The sequence below is a fragment of the Chelonoidis abingdonii genome, chromosome 11 (assembly GCF_003597395.2).
Source record: "Chelonoidis abingdonii isolate Lonesome George chromosome 11, CheloAbing_2.0, whole genome shotgun sequence".
Taxonomy (NCBI): domain Eukaryota; kingdom Metazoa; phylum Chordata; order Testudines; family Testudinidae; genus Chelonoidis; species Chelonoidis abingdonii.
In genome coordinates this window covers 11,755,164-11,773,324 of record NC_133779.1, presented here as the reverse complement: position 1 = coordinate 11,773,324, position 18,161 = coordinate 11,755,164, and the positions used below count along the sequence as shown (strand labels likewise).

The 18,161-nt window shown below is 48.1% G+C and overlaps 1 pseudogene; it reads right to left on the bottom strand.

Annotated features, from left to right (window-relative positions):
* Window positions 1-18,161, bottom strand: part of LOC142047556 (butyrophilin-like protein 9) — a 174,233-nt pseudogene that overhangs the window by 39,520 nt on the left and 116,552 nt on the right.

The following is an 18,161-nucleotide window of genomic DNA, read 5'->3' as shown; positions in this document are numbered from 1 at the left end:
GGGGGGACCAGAGTGTACCAGGCACTGCAAGTCATGGTTGGTGGCAGCACTACAAGTTCTAAGCTGGTAATTAAGCTTAGGGGAATTCATGCTGGTACCCCATCTTTTGGACGCTAAGGTTCAGAGTGGGGACTCATACCATGACAAGGTGACACTCAGTGTGTGAGAAAATCGGCTGTGATGGCTGAGCCCAACCCCCTACATCAGTCAAATGGGACATGACTATTGCCCGAATGGGAACCTCCCCAGAGGGGCTCACCCTGGCTCCTTCAGACCTGCTGAGTGTCACTCACTCCCTGGGCATTCAGCAGCCTTGTCACCCTGTGTAGAAGTTGGGGGGGGGGGGGCATGGATGCCTGACAAAGTTTCCTGGGGCCTGGGGGGTGGCACTCAGCTACAAGCCAGGAGACACTGTGCTCTAGGCCCAGCTGAGTGTTAGTAACTTCTCTGTGCTCTTCACAGCCGCTAGTACTAGCTAAGAGCTCATGCCCCTCTGGTATAGGTTATAGCTGTTGTTTACCCCTTGTATGGTCATGAGAGCAGAGCCAGGAATAGAGCAGAGGGCTCTAAAACGGCAAACCCCATTCTTATCCACTTTGTCTCACTGCCTTTTACAGAGAATGTGGCAGATTTATGTGCTTGTCTATGCTGCCTCTAGCCACTATCTGCTCCCAGAGCCAGCCAACCTCCCATTGTTGTCTCTGGGCACAGACAGCGGGTGTCATGTCTCCATATAGGAGCTGGTACACACAGAGGATAACAACCTACTTCTGCCCTTCACCCTGTTGTGCAGCTATCTGGCTCTAGATTCTCTCTCTGCCATTGCATGGATAATTGTATTTTCTCTGCCAATCACCCCCTCACAAGTAACACTGAGGTACTTGGTAGGGCTGAGCTGGGATCTGGTCACCTGGTTGTTGCTCTCCTTGATCTCGTACCCATAGGAGTAATTCCCAGAGCTGCCCCTGGACACTACATGGACATAGTCATAGGTGACCTTCTCTAAGGATGGGGAGGAGATTTTGTCCCAGAGCGGCTTGGAGGAGAAGACGACACATGTGGCTGGGGCCCAGGAGAACATGGAGCAATTGAGCAGCACGGAGTCCCCCTTCTGGCAGAATGTCTGGTTCAGATAGAAGATTGGGGCAGGGAGAGCTCTTAGAAAGAGGAATGGGTTAAAGCCATCAGCAATGTTCATTTCAGGGGGAGCCCAGGTTGCAGTTTGCTAAAGGAAGTTGGTTGCCGTGGAAGCAGATTGCAGCTGCTAAGTGGTTCACTGGCTGTGGAGGAGTTGTGGTTGTGGGATAGCCCCTGGGGAGCTGAGGATGTTCCACATGGGATTGTGGCAGTCTGGACAGCTTGGCCTCTTTTCCCACAGCCCCCTGGGTGACTGTGAAGTCACTGTGCAATCCCACAACTCCCTCAAGCAGTGCCAGGGAACTCTGGGAAGGGACAGCTGCTAATGTGACTGCGCAGGAGGAGATAGTGGGGACCGTGCTGAGTCGGGTGTGAACGCCATCTGGGATGCATAGCTCTGTGCGAGCGATGTCCGGGACAGCTCACGTATGTGGAGCACAGTGTGGGTAGCTCTGTAGCACTGCCCCCTCTCCGTGGGGTAGGCAGGAGGAGCTCTGCCTGCTCAAGGGCTGCAGGGTATGCACAAAAGTCTCTTAATCAGGCTCTTATTTCAGCACAGCTGGGTAACATGAGGATAAAGTCAGAGCTGAGACTGTCATCTCTTCAGGGGCAGGGTCCAGAGCCTCACATAAGGGGGTGCAGCAGCTGGTGCAAAGGGGCCCTGATCCCTGGGAGGGGCGTCTGGGGACTATAGTAATAGTAATAATGAATAATAATCTTCTGTAGCTGGGAGGATTTTCGGTCAATACAAACCCCTCTGGCATGAGTATGTCTGAGGACAGACAGAGGGACTCACCGGGAGCTGAGCAGATCTCCTGGCTGCTGGGACTCAGCGCTGGGAACAGAAAGGGGCCGTGTGGTTAGTGCTGGAGATAAAAATCTCCCCCTTTTCTGCGGTCTCTCTGCAGGGACAAAAACTGCCTTTAATAGATAGGGGGAAAAATTCCTGAGTTGTGTTTCGGTGAAGAAGCAAACCAGGCAGGACGTTAGATCTGGGAGATGGCAGATTCCTTGTGCACACAGACCTTGGCTGAGCTGGGAACTGCCTTTTCCTTCAGCTCTCTAGAGGGCCAGATCCTCAGCTGGTGTGAACTAGCACTGATTCCAGTGGAGCTAAACTGATTTACATCAATTGGGTATTTGCCCCTATTGACTCCAGTGAAGCAACAGCCATTCACACAAGCTGCAGAACTGGCCCAGTAACTCTCATACTCAGTGTTTACACTGGTTCCCCATTTCTCTCCCAGTAAAGAAGATTTGCCGACAGTCTGGGTCAGTCTGCTCTTGGTTCTGTTTCCTCCCAACCTGCTATGAAATAGCATAGGGTTCCCACATAGAGAGGAAGGAAGAGGCACAGAGACAGGATCATCAGGGCAGTGGGGGGAACCAATCAGGCTGGAAAAAGCCCAGCTGCATCTGTCCCCAACAAGGTCAGGAGGAGACAATCCGTAGTCACTCCCTGTTTCCACCTGTGTCCTCTGCCCTGTCTGACTTTGGAAGAAGGGGATCTCTTTCCTCTCTCTCTGCTCTGATGTACCCCCATCTGCTCCCCAAGGTTGGATGCTGCAGCCAACCCCACTCTCTGCTCCCAGAGACCCTGGGGTCTCTAGGGCTCATGCAGCAGAAACTCTGCAGCCTCTCTGATCTGATCTGTCCTCTCCTCCAGTCTGATATTTGTCACTGCTCCCCATTTCCTGACCCGTGTCATCCCCGTTCCCCACCCTGACTGCAGCATTTCTATTTAGGGCTGGAACACTGAGAACTGAAGGAGCCTGGTTTGCTTGTGTGAGTCTAAAAATATCATTAAGGAAACACTTCTCACTGCCTGGGACTAAGACAGCCCCCTGGCTAAAGGCACAGCTGGGCCAGGGTGAAAGTTCGCTGGGTGATTGTGGGGCCTGGTATATTGGAGAAGTCTGAACCTTTTGCCTCCACCCTGGTCTCCAGTCCCTGGTGAGAAGGACCCAGCTACCCCTGGGGATAATTGTCTCTGGGCTTATGGGATCTGGGCCTCATGCGGGACCCAGTACACAAGGGTGACTTTCACCACCCGAGAACACCTACCACAGAACTACACATCCTTCCTCACCTGCTTAGTGTCCACCTGTCCTGTGCTGCACACCCAGCTCCAGCCACTTCTGTCCATCCTGCTCTGACTGACACTCCTGTCTAGGGTGACCAGACGTCCCGATTTTATAGGGACAGTCCCAATATTTAGGGCTTTTTCTTACATAGGCTCCTATTACCCCACCACCACCCCCTGTCCTGATTTTTCACACTTGCTATCCAGTCAGCCTACCACCGTCCCCATTCTGGATTCCTGAGGAGTCTGCTGTCCCTGCTGAGAGGTCACTGAGGAACAGGGAAGAACACAAGGAAGTTGAGAAAAAGCATCCAGAAGTGACCTCTGAGCAGGTGGGAGCCAGAATCAATGTGACTAAGCAAGTGGGGGAACCAGGGGAAAAGAAGTCTTGTGAACAGACTTTAACACCTCTGTGGGAAGCGAAACAGTTGAGGGCCTCAAGGGAAATCTGTCAGAAGAACAAGGCAGGGCAGTTTTGGGGAGCAACTTTTCCTAGTAACAGATGCAGTAGTGGATTGTCCTGGGATGGTGGCTGGGCACATTTAACCACTGGGATGGAGTCAGCTCTGCAGAACAACTGGACAGGGGAGGTTTCGGAGGAGCTCACGTATTTGGGGATGGCTGTGAGAACTGAGATGTATATGGATGATCAGTGGAACACACTTGGAGATTACCTGGTAGAAGTAGAGCCCAGAAGAAAGCAGAGTGAAAAGGAGTAAATATGTTCTGCAATTGTTTTTACATCATTTTTTTAAAAATTCTTTTGTGAAAAATACTTGTTTTCATATTTTTTTCCATTTTTTCCTTTTTCTTGGGAAAATGGAAAAAAGGGAGGGAGAGAGAATCCAAAATGTGAAATCTTTTTTAAAAAATCATGTGAAAAAATGAAAATGTTCCATTTTAATTTTTTTTCCAATTGTTACTTTTTTAAAAAAAAACAAAAATATTTTAAACTTTTATTTGAATAAATGGAAATGTTTGAAAATATGAAAATGTTTGACAAAATATTAAAAATTTTAAAATGATCATTTTTAGATCAGAAAATTTTGGTAGCTCTACTCCCGAATGATCCCTGGGACTGTGGTTCATTCTGAGCAGCTGGCACCCTCGGATTGCAGCCATGCACAGCTTGTAGCTCAGCCAATGAGCAGGAACAGGGAAAATCTCCACTAGGGGTGTTGGTGAAGGGGAGTTTGATGGTAAGATCATGAACAGTGAGTAGTGGGATGTGAAGATGGGGAACTCACCCCGCCCCACAGCCAGAGCTGCAAACGCAGCTAATACATGAAGCAAGAGCATCTGCAGAATGACTTTCTCCAGGTGCATGGACTGTGAATCTGCCTCACACCCACAGAGAGGCGGCTGTAAACAGCTAAGCAATGACCGGGGCTTCTCTCTACAGTAGTGGGTTAACTGAGATTTCAAAGGAGTCGGTTGCACAAAGCCTGTGATAGCTAGCTAGCTAGAATATTATTGTTAAATACCATGCTTGGTTTATCACATCATTAAACACAGAGGCCAAGACTTTCAAAACGATTAGTGAATTTGGGGGGCCAAGTTAAGCCACCTTACAGGGCCTGATTTCCAGCAAGAGGCACCTCAGTACAGTCTGTCTGTCACCCCTTAAGCTGTCTCACGTTGGGTTCCCCAAATCACTGGCCATTTTGGAAGGTTTGGCTGAAGTGCTTGTGTCAATTATGCATGTGCCAAATCTGTGCGTGAGACGAGCTGTGAGAGTGAGAGGGCCTGTGTCCCCACGGCCCATTCTGTCCTTCGTCCTCGGGTGCAACTGCAGTCAAGGGTGATCAGCGCCAGTTGTGACAGGGATTTTGTGATAAAACTCCTCTGGCATAACCATATTGTGCAGACACTGAGCAGCCAGTCCAGTTCTCAGGTGCCCCGACCTTCCCGGCAGGGTGAGCATTGATCATTTCCTGCTGAGGCAATAGAGGCAGCTGTGTGAAAGCTGTGGGCAGCTTGACATGTTCCCAAAGCAGATGGACTCAACCAAGCACCTGCCCATGAAATGTACAATCCCTGCCTCTATAGCACTTCTGGGGAAGTTATCTGGTATCAGCTACAGAGTGAATTTATAGCACTGTATTTATAACAGTTGTGGCAAACACAGGACAAATAGCTACAAAGGGAGGGGTAGTAATTAGTCCCAGGGGGTTAAAAGGCCTCTCCCAATCCACTGGGGAGAGATAACCACGGGGAAATAAGGTTCAGCTGGAAAATGAGTTACCAGGGAACTAATTAGGTTCAGCTGGCTTCAACTGCATGAGACTTTTTTAAACACCCCCCCCCCCGCATGGAAGGGGCAGGTGGAGAGTGAGAGAAGCAAGAAAGCTGTCACAAGTTAGGTGGGCAGTAAGGGCTCTGAATCCTTCCACAGCAAGGAAGGCTACACTCTGTCCCCAGAAGGGAAGAAAACAAGCACAAGGGACTGACTAAGGGAAGAAAGCCAGTCTCTGTGCTACCTAGAAGGGATTTGCTTTTGGGGCCTTCCCACCCTGTGTCTCCAGGCTAAAAGGACGCAAGCAAGCCTGCGAGGAGAAGCACTTTGCACAGAGTGTAAGTCCTGTGCACACCTGGGTCTGGTAGCAAGAGACCCTTTTTTCTGTTTATTAATTGTTTTGGAAGCATATAAACTATAGGTGAGGAGGATATTAACCATGGGAAAACTTACGCAATGAAAGTGTGGTGGATTCTCGCTTAGTCCGTTTTAAAATATCAGTTTGTGGATGTTTTCTAAAGGAGATGCTGCTAGTTCAAACAAGAATTTTTTAGGGGGGCAGTTCTCTGGCCTGTGTTACACGGAGGTCAAGACAGAATGTTTACAGTGGTCCCTTCTGGCCTTAGAAATCTATGAATAACGCTGACAAAGGCCTCTTATTCACAGTAAGAGTGTCCCATGGGAGTTACACACCAGCAAAGCTTAAGTGGTTTAAATTATACTGGTCAAAATTTCTGTCTATAGAAGCCCTGAGATAAACAGATCTTCCCATCAATGCTCCCCCTCGTGCTTCTACATCCCCTGTAACTGGAGTTCTGGAGCCTGGCACAGTCCATTAATGGGTTTTAATCCTATCATGTACATCAACAACGAGGATAGGGCAGCTATTCCTCATCTTCACAGAAGGGGAAATTGAGACACAGAGAGAGACTAGCACTGAGCCCTAGGACACACAGGAGTCCACAGCTGAGTCCAGAGATTGGAACCAGGCTCTTGATCCCAGTCCACTGCCCTGGCCAACTAGATCATTCTACCTTCCCTAGCCTCCCAAAAGCCTGGGTGACATGACCAAGCTGGTACCTGCCTGGAGGCTAATGACCGCTGGTTATTTCATCCAAAGAGGGGTAAGAGCCTGGACTGGAATGAGGGAAAACATCAGAAAATCACAAGCTGGGAAATCGCCCAAAGGAAGATTTAATTGATCTTTCACGGAGAGTCCGCACGCCGCCTGTCTCCTATTGGGCTAGATCCTGCCTTCCTTTCCCCGGCCCTAACGCCCAGGGCAGGAATTAGACCTGTCTCCGCCAGCCCTGCAGGGGTTGGTTGGATGGCCAACACTGCTCGGTCTAGAGAGGGACCAGCTGCTGCTCAGAAAAGGAGGGAGAGGAGAGTCCTGTGCTGTGATCATGGCCCCTGCTCAGTGAGGATATGGCTTTACACTTGCAGCTGTACAGCGCTGGGAGTTAAACTGTGCCTTTCGTAGAGCTAGTTAGGGAAGCCACTGCAGTCTGTCCACACTGAACAGCTACCAGCACACTGTTGTGGCCACATTTGCAGCATCTGCAGCGGCATTGGGAGCAGTGTATTATGGGCAGCTATCTCAGCATTCAAGTGGCTGCAACGTGCTTTTCAAAAGAGGGGGGTGGAGTGTGACAGGGAGCGTGGGGGGAGAGAGACAGTGGATTTTTGGAGCCGGACACTGTGTCAGCAGTTGCCTTGCAAGTTCCGACCTCCTCCCCCACCCCCTCTCACTCACTGAAACCAAACAAGAGCTGTTTGTTTTTTTCCACACAGACCAGATATGTAGCTTCCCTGAAATGGACCTCCCCCCTGCCCTGCCTGCCTCGCTGCTTCTCTCCTCAAGCCCCTTCCCTCCCCCTTTCTTCAAGCAAACACTAGCTGTGGGCGTTCCAAAGGGAGCCTCCCTGCCTCTGCTCATTCATAGCAAACAGGAGCTGTGTTTGGTTTTTTGATGAGCAGCTGCTGGAGTTCACAACAAAACAAAGAGCGGGACCTTTACTTAAAAGGATTAGGGGAAGCTTCTGGAAGTCAGTCACAGCGTATTAAGATTATTCCCTGTTTACATGGGCACCCCAGCACTGCAGCAGCGCTATACTCTTTATTCCTCTCGCAGAGGTGTAATACAAGCAGCGCTGTAGCCACGGAGATATAGCATTGTATGTGCCTTACCAGTGTGGATGGGGAGTGAGTTACAGCGCTATAAAGCCACCAACAGCGCTGCAACTCTGAAGTGTAGCCAAGGCCTGAGTCTCTGCACACACAGTTTGGCTGTTCTGTGCAGCTGTGCAGGGAGGGAACCGCAGGATGAACTGACAGGCCCTGAGCAGCTGCAGAACCTGCATAATCATCTGTGTAGATGTCTCTTTCCTGGCCCAAAAGTGAGCTCTCCCCAGACCTGACCCCAAGCTAGCAGCCTAGCAGAGTGGGGATATATCACATGCTGTGATGTGGCTTGAATAACCCAGTCTCTCACACACACACACACATTCTCTCTCTGTCATCTGTTCTCATGAGGCTTCTAGGGCAGTTTATTTTCATAGTTGTGCATTTAAAGGCCAGAAGAGACCAATGTGACCATCTAGTCAGAGCATCTGAACAGCCCAGGCCAGAGAGCCTCCCCAAGGGATCCCTGTATTGAGCTGCTAACTTCTGGCTGAGCTAGAGAAAGTCTGGTAGAAAGAGACGTCCCCTCTCGGTTTAACACCTCCAAGCTGGCTCACATTTCTGAACACTAAGATGGCTGTGGCTGATCAGTGAAAGAGGGGACCAGTGGAAAGGGAGATGCTGGACTGGGACAGAACAACTGGAGATGTTCCAGCTGTGAGTCCTAATCTGACCTTCCCCAGAGTTTGGGAGTGTGGACTTGGGGTTCCGATTTGGGCCTATGACAGAGACAGCCCCAGGCTACACAAGAGGCTCTAAACTCCCCCAAAATCTGGGTGTGGGGACTCTCCCTCTGAGACTGGAAGCACAATAGGTATCAGAGACAATGATTCAGAGGGAGGCTGAGTGACCTAATACTGAATGGGCAAGAGGGACAAGGTGAAGCTGTTGGTCTTGGCAGAGATTTCGGGTAAGTGATTGGAGCATCCAGGTCTGGAGCATACCCAAGACCTGATGCTGACAGAGTGACTGAGCAGCTGGACCAGGCCACAGACATATCCAGGATAGACATTAGCAAAGGATGCTGGGAGTTTTAACCCTCTAGTCAAGAGTATTACCCATGGCAAGTTGTCAGGGCAGGGACTGTGCTGTATGATACCCAACTGTACAGCACCATGCACAGCAATGGCACTGAGGAAACAACCCATTCACAGTGATGACTGCACCAGAGCCAGCTGCAAGTTTTACATTAAGACCATTTTCAGTAGAAAACTAATTTTTTGACTAAATGTTTTGTTTATTTTACTTATTTATTTGTGGAGTCTCTGCTTTCTTTGAACATTTTTTAATTTGAAGACCCGAAATATTTCTTTTCTTGGAAGTTTTCAGCTAAAATTTTTCATTTTCATTTGCCAAAACTTGATCCCCCCCCCACCCCCAGTTTTCAGGTTATCAGTTTTTCAATGAAAAGTTAAAAAAAATATTGTTGAAAATTTCAATTGAAATTCATCTAAATTTTCACAGAGAAAAAATTCCAGTTTTTTACCTCACTCCAGAGTCCACCATGTTTAAGCCCTCACTGTTTGCAGGTGGAATCTGTCAATGCTTTTTTCTGCCCTGTGCCCAAATGTCTCCCCTGTGATCTCCTAGAGGTTAATGCATATTAGCCTGAAGGACTATGCGAGGTTTGTGAGAATGTTGGTAATCATAGAATCATAAAATGTCAGGCTGGAAGGGATCTCAAGAAATCATCAAGTCCAGCCCCCTGCACTGAGGCAGGACAAGTGAACCCAGACCATCCCTTACAGGGAGGTTGTCCAACCTGTTCTTAATAACCTTAGATGAAGGGGATTTCACATCCTCCCTTGGAAGCCTATTCCAGAACTTAACTGAGAAAGTTTTTCCTACCATCAAGCCTAAACCTCCCTTGCTGCAGATTAAGCCCATTACTGCTTGTCCTACCTTCAGTGGGATGGAGAACAATTGATTTCTGTCCATTTTCTAACAGCCGTTAACATATTGGGAAACTATCAGGGCCCCTCTCAGTCTTCTTTTCTCAAGACTAGACATGGGCAGGTTTTTTTTAACCTTCTCTCAGATGTCAGGATTTCTAAACCTTTGATCATTTTTGTTGCTCTCTCCGAACTCTCTCCAATTTGTCCACATCATTACTAAAGTGTGATACCCAGAACTGAACACAGTCCTCCAGCTCGAGGAAGAGTGGGTCAGTGATCTCCCATATCTTACATATGGCGCTCCTGCGAATACATCACAGAATGACATTAGCCTTTTGTGACTGCATCACATTGGTGACTCACATTCAATTTGTGATGCATTATGACCTCCAGATCCTTTTCAGCAGTACTGCTATCCAGCCAGTTATTCCCCATTTTGTAGTTGTATATTTGATTTTGCCTTCTTAAGTGAAGTACTTTGCACTTGTCTTTCTTGAATTTCATCTCATTTGATTTCAGAGCAATTCTCCAATTTGTCAAGGTCATTTTAAATGCCAGTGCTGTCCTCCAAAGTGCTTTCAACCCTTCCCTGCTCAGTCTCCTCTGCAGATTTTCTAAGTATACTCTCCACTCCATTATCCAAGTCATTAATGATAATATTGAATAGTACCAGACCCAGGACTGACCTGTGCGGTAGCCCACTACATACACTCTCCCAGCTTGATAGCGTACCATTGATAACTATGCTTTGAGTACTGTCTTTCAGCCATTGTGCAGTTATCATCCAGGTTTTTACCAAATGATAGTTTAATAATTTATTCCAGCATCTTTCCAGATATTAAAGTTAGGTTGGCATGTCTACGACTCTGAGTCCTGTTTGTTCGCCATTCCAAAGATAGGTGCTATGTTTGCCCTCCTCCAGAGTTGCAGACAAAACTGAGCACATCTGCCAGTTGCTCTTTGTACCCTTTGAACCGAGGCACAGATTAGCAGTCCAACGCCTTAGCCACTTGGTCACTTTATCAGCCAAAATGGTCCCTTTGCCACCAGTTGTCCCTTAGTCAGCCAAAACTAGGCACCCAGCCTAGGTAAGAGAAGATATAGCAAGGGAGGCCTGCAAGTAGACCAGTGGTGTAAAGACTTCACGCATCAGTCACATTATTGTAAACTGGATTCAAGTCCTAGCCAGTGTAGGAAGTGCTTTGGCATCCAATTTGTGGGAAAATTTTCTGCTTTTGGAGACCGGGTGGAAAAGGCTTGGGAGAACGAGCCAGTGGGTTCCTCCACCAAAAGAAGAAGGGATGGCCAATATCAAAAGGATTCAAACACCTGTGTGCAGCATAGACTAGATTAATAGGCCACAGCCCTAAACATTCGGCCAACTTGCACAATGTAGCTTTGGGCTTGGTATGCCTGCAGGCCAGCTCTGTGTTTTCTTTTCTACATTAATTTGGGTGTCTGATCTTGGCTAATTAATTAACAGGTGCATGTGAAAGACACCGTAGCAGGTAAAGAGGTGGCCGAGGAATTAAGCTTGATCCCGTGTATTCTGCTTACGTAGGTTTGAATCCACCTTTGCTGCTAGCCAGTCTTTCCTTTGACAATAGTAGCCACTAGCTCTTTCCTCTTCAGGCCCTCGCTACCCCTGCATCCCTTACCACAAAAATAAAAATTGTAGCTGTATAGGTCCCAGGACAGCAGAGCCGTGTAGCTGAAAAGTGTCTCTCTCACCAGCAAAAGATGGTCCAATAGAAGGTTTGACCTCACCCACCTTGTCTGGCTAATAAAGAACCAGACACACCTAGCAAACCAGGGGCCCCACAGTCCCTGAGCCAGATGGACTCCAGGCCGGCTCACAAAGGTAGGAATTTTGCCTGGTGCCTCTCCAGCGCTGGCGCCTCAGCAGGCACAGCCCATCTCTTCCCCATGCTCACTCGGGCATCTGGCTGTGGCTGAGCAATGCCAGTGTAACCCCCGTGTTTGCATTTAAGGATGTGGTGATGTCACTAGGGGAATAAACAGTCAGGGGCTCCGTGGTCCTTTGCTCCGAGGGCTGGAGGTTTGCTGTAGCCTAGCGGGGTTCTGCTGGGACAGGCCGAACTCTCCAGCTCTGGGTGTGGCGAGCTCGGGGGATGGGCCGAAGCCACCAGCAGCAATTTGGGAAACACCTGTGGGAGGAGGGGCCTGGCGAGCAGAGTCAGCGACAGGACTGTAAAGGGGGGGAACGGCCAACTGTCACCTGGGGGGATGAGGGGAGCCCAACTGCCACCTAGGGGCAATGGGGAAGCCCAGCTGTTGCCTGAGGGGACAATGGGGGAAGCCCAACTGTCACCTGAGAGGAGCTTTCACACTGCAACGGGTGAAATGGAGGCAAAGAACACTGCCCAATTACGCTGCAGCGAGAGTGTTGCTCATGACTGTTTTCTCAAATAATTCCAGGTTCCTTTCCTCTTTTTATTAAAAGTTTTCTCTGCTATACACAGATTCAATGCTTATAAGAGGGGAAGTTTTGCCTCTTAGAGGTGCCTAGAGTTGTGTTTAATTTTCCCAGGTTACTTGAGCCAGTTCTTTGTTTTATTGTTGAGGGACCCCTGGATATTGAATCCAGCCTTTATTGTTGCCAACTCCACCTGGATGAAATATTATCTAGACCAGCGGTCCCCAATGTGCTGCCCGCTGGCGCCATGGCACCTGGGTCCTGGCTGGCGGTCGAGCATCTGCCGAAATGCTGCCGAATTTCGGCAGCATTTCGATGGATACTCAACTGCCGCCACTGTCCTTCATCTGGCGCCGGCCAGGCGAAAAGGTTGGGGACCACTGATCTAGACCATCCCTGACAGGTGTTTGTCCAACCTGCTCTTAAAAATCTCCAGTGATGGAGATTCCACAACCTCCCTAGGCAAGTTATTCCAGTGCTTAACCACCTGACAGTTAGGAATTTTTTCCTAAAGTCCAACTTAAACCTCCCTTCTTTCAATTTAAGCACATTGCTTCTTGTCCTGTTCTCAGAGGTTAAGAAGAACATTTTTTCTCCCTCTTCCTTGTAATAACCTATTGTGTACTTGAAAATTGTTATCATGTCCCCTCTCAGACAAAACAAAACCAGTTTTTTTCAATCTTCCCCCTCAGGTCATATTTTCTGGACCTTTTAATCATTGTTGTTGCTCTTCTCTGGACTTTCTCCAATTTCTCCTCATGTTTCCTAAAATGTGGCTCCCAGAACTGGACACAATACTCCAGTTGAGGCCTAACCAGCGCAAAGTAGAGCAGAAGAATTAGTTCTTGTGTCTTGCTTACTCCTGCAAATATATCTGTAGCAAAGCGACAATTCGCCATTGTGGCGTCTCCTACTAGTCATGCTGGGAATTAGCTCTCCAGCATATGGAGTGCCCTGTGCAGGCTAGTGTCTCACCTGTCACTGGCCCCATGTCCCTCCCGGACCCCAGTGTCTCTTTACCTCAGGGTTCTGCCCCCAGCAGTACCCCCTGACTCTGGGTCTCCCCTCTCAGGGGGACCCCCAACCCTCTAAACCCACCTTGCCTCAGTGGCTACTGCCAGTCATCATCTAGCCCCGACTCATTGGGGCAGACTGAAGTCTGTAATGGCCACTCATCATTCCTAAGGGGATAGGACCAGCTGCCTCTCCCTATCCTCAGGCTGCCCCTCTGCAGCCCCAGTACCTTTTGGGCCCTCAACAAAGTCTGCAGCTTGGGATTTACCAGGCTGCAGCTCCCCAGCTTCCTTTGCCCTTCTCTTGCTCTGCTCTGCTCTGCTCTGCTCTTGGTACCTTCTCTCAGACAGCTAGCTCTTCCCACTCCAGGGCTAGAGTGAGACTTCTTTGAGCCCCGGCTCACAGCCCTTTTACAGGGCCTGAATGGGTGTGGCCCCAGCTGTGGCTGCTTCCCCAATTGGCTCAGCTTTTCCCAGCTGCAGCCCTCTCCAGGGATGCTTTATCCCCTATTATCCAGGAGTGGGGCAGCCACCCCACTACAACACCCCAGAATGATGTTTGCTTTGTTTGCAATCGTGTTACACTTTTGACTCATATTTAGCTTGTGATCCACTATGACCCCCAGATCCCTTTCTGCAGTGCTCCTTCCTAGGCAGTCATCTGCCATTGTATATGTGTGCAACTGATTCTTCCTTCCTTTGTGGAGTATTTTGCATTTTTCCTTATTGAATTTCATACTATTTACTTCAGACAATTTCTCCAGTTTGTCCAGATAATTTTGAATTTTAATTCTATCCTCCAAAGCACTTTCAGCCCCTCCCAGCTTAGTATCATCCACAAACTTTATAAGTATATTCTCTATGACATTATCTAAATCACCGATGAAGATATTGAACAGAACTGGACCCAGTACTAATTTCTGCAGGACCCCAGTTGATAGCCCCTTCCCACTTGACTATGAACCACTGATTATTACTCTCTAGAAATGGTTTTTCAACCAGTTATGCATCCACCTCATAGTAGCTCCATTTGGGTTGTATTTTCTTAGTTTGTTTATGAGGTGTCATGCAAGACAGTATCAAAAGCCTTACTAAAGTCAAGATATACCACATCTACTGTTTTCCCCTGTCCACAAGCCTTGTTACCCTGTCAAAAAGAGCTACTAAGTTGATCTGACACAATTAGTTCTTGACAAATCCATGCTGACTGTTAGTTATCACCAGGGCCAGCTCCAGGCACCAGCCGAGCAAGCTAGTGCTTGGGGCGGCAGATTCCAAGGGGAAGCATTCCGTCCAGTTCCTTTTTTTTTTTTTTTTTGTGCACTTCGCCACTTCCACCACCACTGCAGGGGTTTTTTTCTTTTTGGTTTGCTGCTCCTGCCGCCCTGTAGGGGGTGGCGGCGCAGAGAAGGGGAGCTGCTGGGAGCGGTGCCAGGTCTCCAGCAAGCCCGGCATGGCAGCCCACCCACCAGAGTGACGTGGAGCCCTCCCAGCAGGAGGGGCCGCATGGCGAGCGCCCCACTTAAGGAAGCCCTGACTGCCCCCCTTCTCTCTCCTCTTCCCCCCCCCCCCCGCTAGCTGGAGTGTGCACTCCACTGCCCGGGGTCTGCAGGGCTGGGACTTCCCATGCACCCGTGCTCCTGCTGCCCCACAGGTATTTTTTTTCTTTTCTTTTTTTTGTTTTTTCTTCCCTTTGCTGCTCCGGCCGGCCGGTTTGTTTCCTGCCTCCCCCTCCTTTGTTTCTCCGACCAGCCGGCAGGATTCCCGCCCCCCTCTTTGCTGCTCCGGCTGGCTGGTAGGTTTGTTCCCCCCCACCCCTTCGCCGTGCCAGCCGAGTGGCAGGTTTGTTCCCTCCCCCTTTTGTTCCCCCTCCTTCCTTCACCGCGCCAGCCAAGTGGCAGGTTTGTTCCTGCTGGCTGGCAGGCTTGCCATCCCCTCCATCCTTTGCTGCTCTGGTTGGCCGGCAGGTTTGTTCCCCTTCGCTGCTCCAGCTGAGCAGCAGGTTTGTCCCCCCTCCCACCACCACCACCTTTGCTGCTCCAGCCACCGGGCAGTATTTTTTTTTTTTGCTTGGGGTGGCAAAAAAGCCAGAGCTGGCCCTAGTTATCACCTTATTATCTTCTAGATGTTTGCAAATTGATTACTTAATTATTTGCTCCATTATCTTTCTGGGTACTGAATTTAAGCTGACTGGTCTATAATTCCCTGGGTTGTCCTTATTTTCCTTTTTATAGTTAGGCACTATATTTTCTCTTTTCCAGTCATCTGGAATCTCTCCTGTCTTCCATGATTTTTCAAAGATAATTGCTATCTCCTCAGATGATAGATATCTCCTCAGTCATCTCCTTGATTATTGTAGAATATATTTCATCAGGCCCCAGCTGGGAGTGCTGGTGGCATAGGGGCTGAGTAATTTTTAACTTGTCTAAATAATTTTTAACTTGTTCTTTCCTCATTTAAACCTCTGATCCTATCTCGTTTTCACTGGCATTCACTATGTTAGACGTCCAATTGCTACTAACATTGTTGATGAAAACTGAAACAAAAAAGTCAGTTTGCATGTCTGCCATTTGCACATTTTCTGTTATTGTCTTTCCTCAGGACTGAGTAACAGGCCTACCCTGTCCTTGGTTGTCTTCTTGCCTCTAATGTATTTGTAGAATGTTTTTTTCTTACCCTTTATGTTTCTAGCTAGTTGAATCTTGTTTTGTGTCTTGGCTTTTCTAATTTTTCCCTACAAAGAACACAACACTTGGTTTAAAAATCAAGAGATTTTTTAAAATGTGATCCCTAAAGATTCAAATATCAGAAGGCAAAGAAAAGGACACAAAAACCGTTTTTAAAAAAAAAACAAAAAAAAAACCCTCATTAATTTTAAGTCAGACTTGGGATTTGGGAGGGGATGGGTGCTGCCGCATGATTTTTGGATATTTTGGGTTGGCAGTGGAATCTCTACAGAGAGCTGAGAGGACTTGGGAGCTGAGCGATCTATATAAAGAGTCAGTGGGTAGGAATATGGAGTTTGGGTATTTTCCAACAATTTTATTCAGAAGAAACAATTCCAAAAGGCAAACAGGCTTCATGTGTCCTGAGAATATTATAGTGCCCTTGGGGTGCTGTGCATTGTCCTGCTGTGGCCCCAGAGTAGGTCCCCCTTTTCAATGCTGCATAACTCCTATGGTGGCCTCTCGTTTTGGGAGGTTCTGTGGTGCGGCTGTGCACTGATGAGTCCTACATTTCAGCAAGTGGGGAATTAATTACATCTGTCTGCTGCAAAACTATGTCCGCGTATGTCAACGTCTCTTCTGTCTGGAGCGGTGGATCCTTTCAGATAAAACACAGTAATGTTACTTTTCTGCTAAGCCAGCCTAAAGCCAGAGAAATTAAGCCAGAAAATGCTCCTCTGACAGCATTGCTGAACGTAAATCAGGAGCAGTTCTAATGGGCATCTAATGGGCTGGGAATCACCAATGGCCCCACTTCCTACATCAACCCCTCTGAGGCACGCAGCTCAGATTTCCCCCTCCCCAGCCTTAGTCTGGCCCTTTTCTGTCTCCCAGTTAGGACAGTTGGGTTTAGCCCTGACACCTGCCAGCTGGGCAGAGGAACCCTTCTCCCTCTCTCCATGCCAGCCCCATCGAGGAAGTGTTGGGTTCTCCCCCAATGGGGTGTTATTGTCTGATATACGAATTCTTCTGTGCTGCAGGCAGTTTAGCTGTCTCCTGTCCAGTTTCATATTTTAAACACTGATGTTATTAATGGCAATATTTATAATGGTTATTTGCACTTGTTATTATAATATTGTTATGCTGGAGATTGGGTGGCTTCCAACAAGCATGTCTCTGATCTATGGGCAATCAGAGCACATTGCTGAAATTGGTGGCTGTGAAAACTACCTGCCATTCAGGCTAAATAAATCATTAAATGCCCCTTAGCTTAGTTTCAGCTGAAGCAATGGGCAACCACCACACAAGGACTAGACCGCAGGCAAGCCCTGGCATGGCACTGCCATGTGGTCCAATCTGGTTCCTCTGGGTCTGATAAGAAATGCAGGGGTGGGGTATGTAACAGAAGCAGCAGAAACACCTCAGAAACAAACAGAGAAAGCAACAATAAAGACAGACACAGCCAGAGAAGCACTTGGAGCAGGACCCCGAGAAAAAGCTGAGAGAGAGATTTTGGGCAGAGTGTTGGCTTGGAGCCAGGAGCAAAGAAAAGTACCTCCTGGAGTTTGGTTCCTGTTGTGTTCAGGGAAACAGGATTCTGTAAATAAATGGGGTTACATCAATGAACATACCTGACTCTCTTATCCCTTTCTCCTCTCCACAAAACAACCCAGAAGACCCCAAACATTCAGTATCTGCTTGCGTGAAAGGGGGACAAATATGTATAATTTTGATAGGGTTAAATAAGCTTCTGAATTCACATGAGTCATAAATATCTCTAAAAAAAAAAAAACAAACCTGTAGCCCACGAAAACTTATGCTCAAATAAATTTGTTAGTCTCTAAGGTGCCGCAAGTACTTCTGTTCTTTTTGCGGATACAGACTAACACGGCTGCTACTCTGAAACCTATAAATATCTCTGTTCATAGTACCCTGTCCTAAGATCATGTACTAAAAGTTCTAAGGGGTAAATCATATAATACTAAGAAAGTCTCTGGAAAGTGAATGAGCCTCCATCTCTCTGAGATTGTTTATGTTCCTGACCCCAAGCTTTCAGGGCAAGATGTCCCTGGCGGTGAGAAGTGGCAATGAAAATTTCATGTCCATAGGAGAGAGGATGTGTGTTAAAATCAGGCTGATAATGAGATGCTAACTTCAACTTTAACTCTCAGGAGACCAGGCATCCCCCCATGATAGCAGCGTAGAGCTCTTCCCTTTGTGACACTGATTTAAACACTCAATAAAATAATACATATTAAAAACAATAATAAAAGGACAGAACTTCAGTGACCCAAACTCCTCCCATGCAGCTTTACAGGAGGAGGAATAAAAATCAAGGGTTATTCATTGCTCGTTGCCTATATCAGCTGGAGTATTGACAAATAATTACCATAAAGAAGCAGTTTGTGGAAGGAAGCTCTGTTAGCTTTCCCTGCCACTAACATGCACCACCACACAGCCACTGCTAGCAGTAGGGGCCGTGCACGTCCCTCTGAGACCTACATCACATG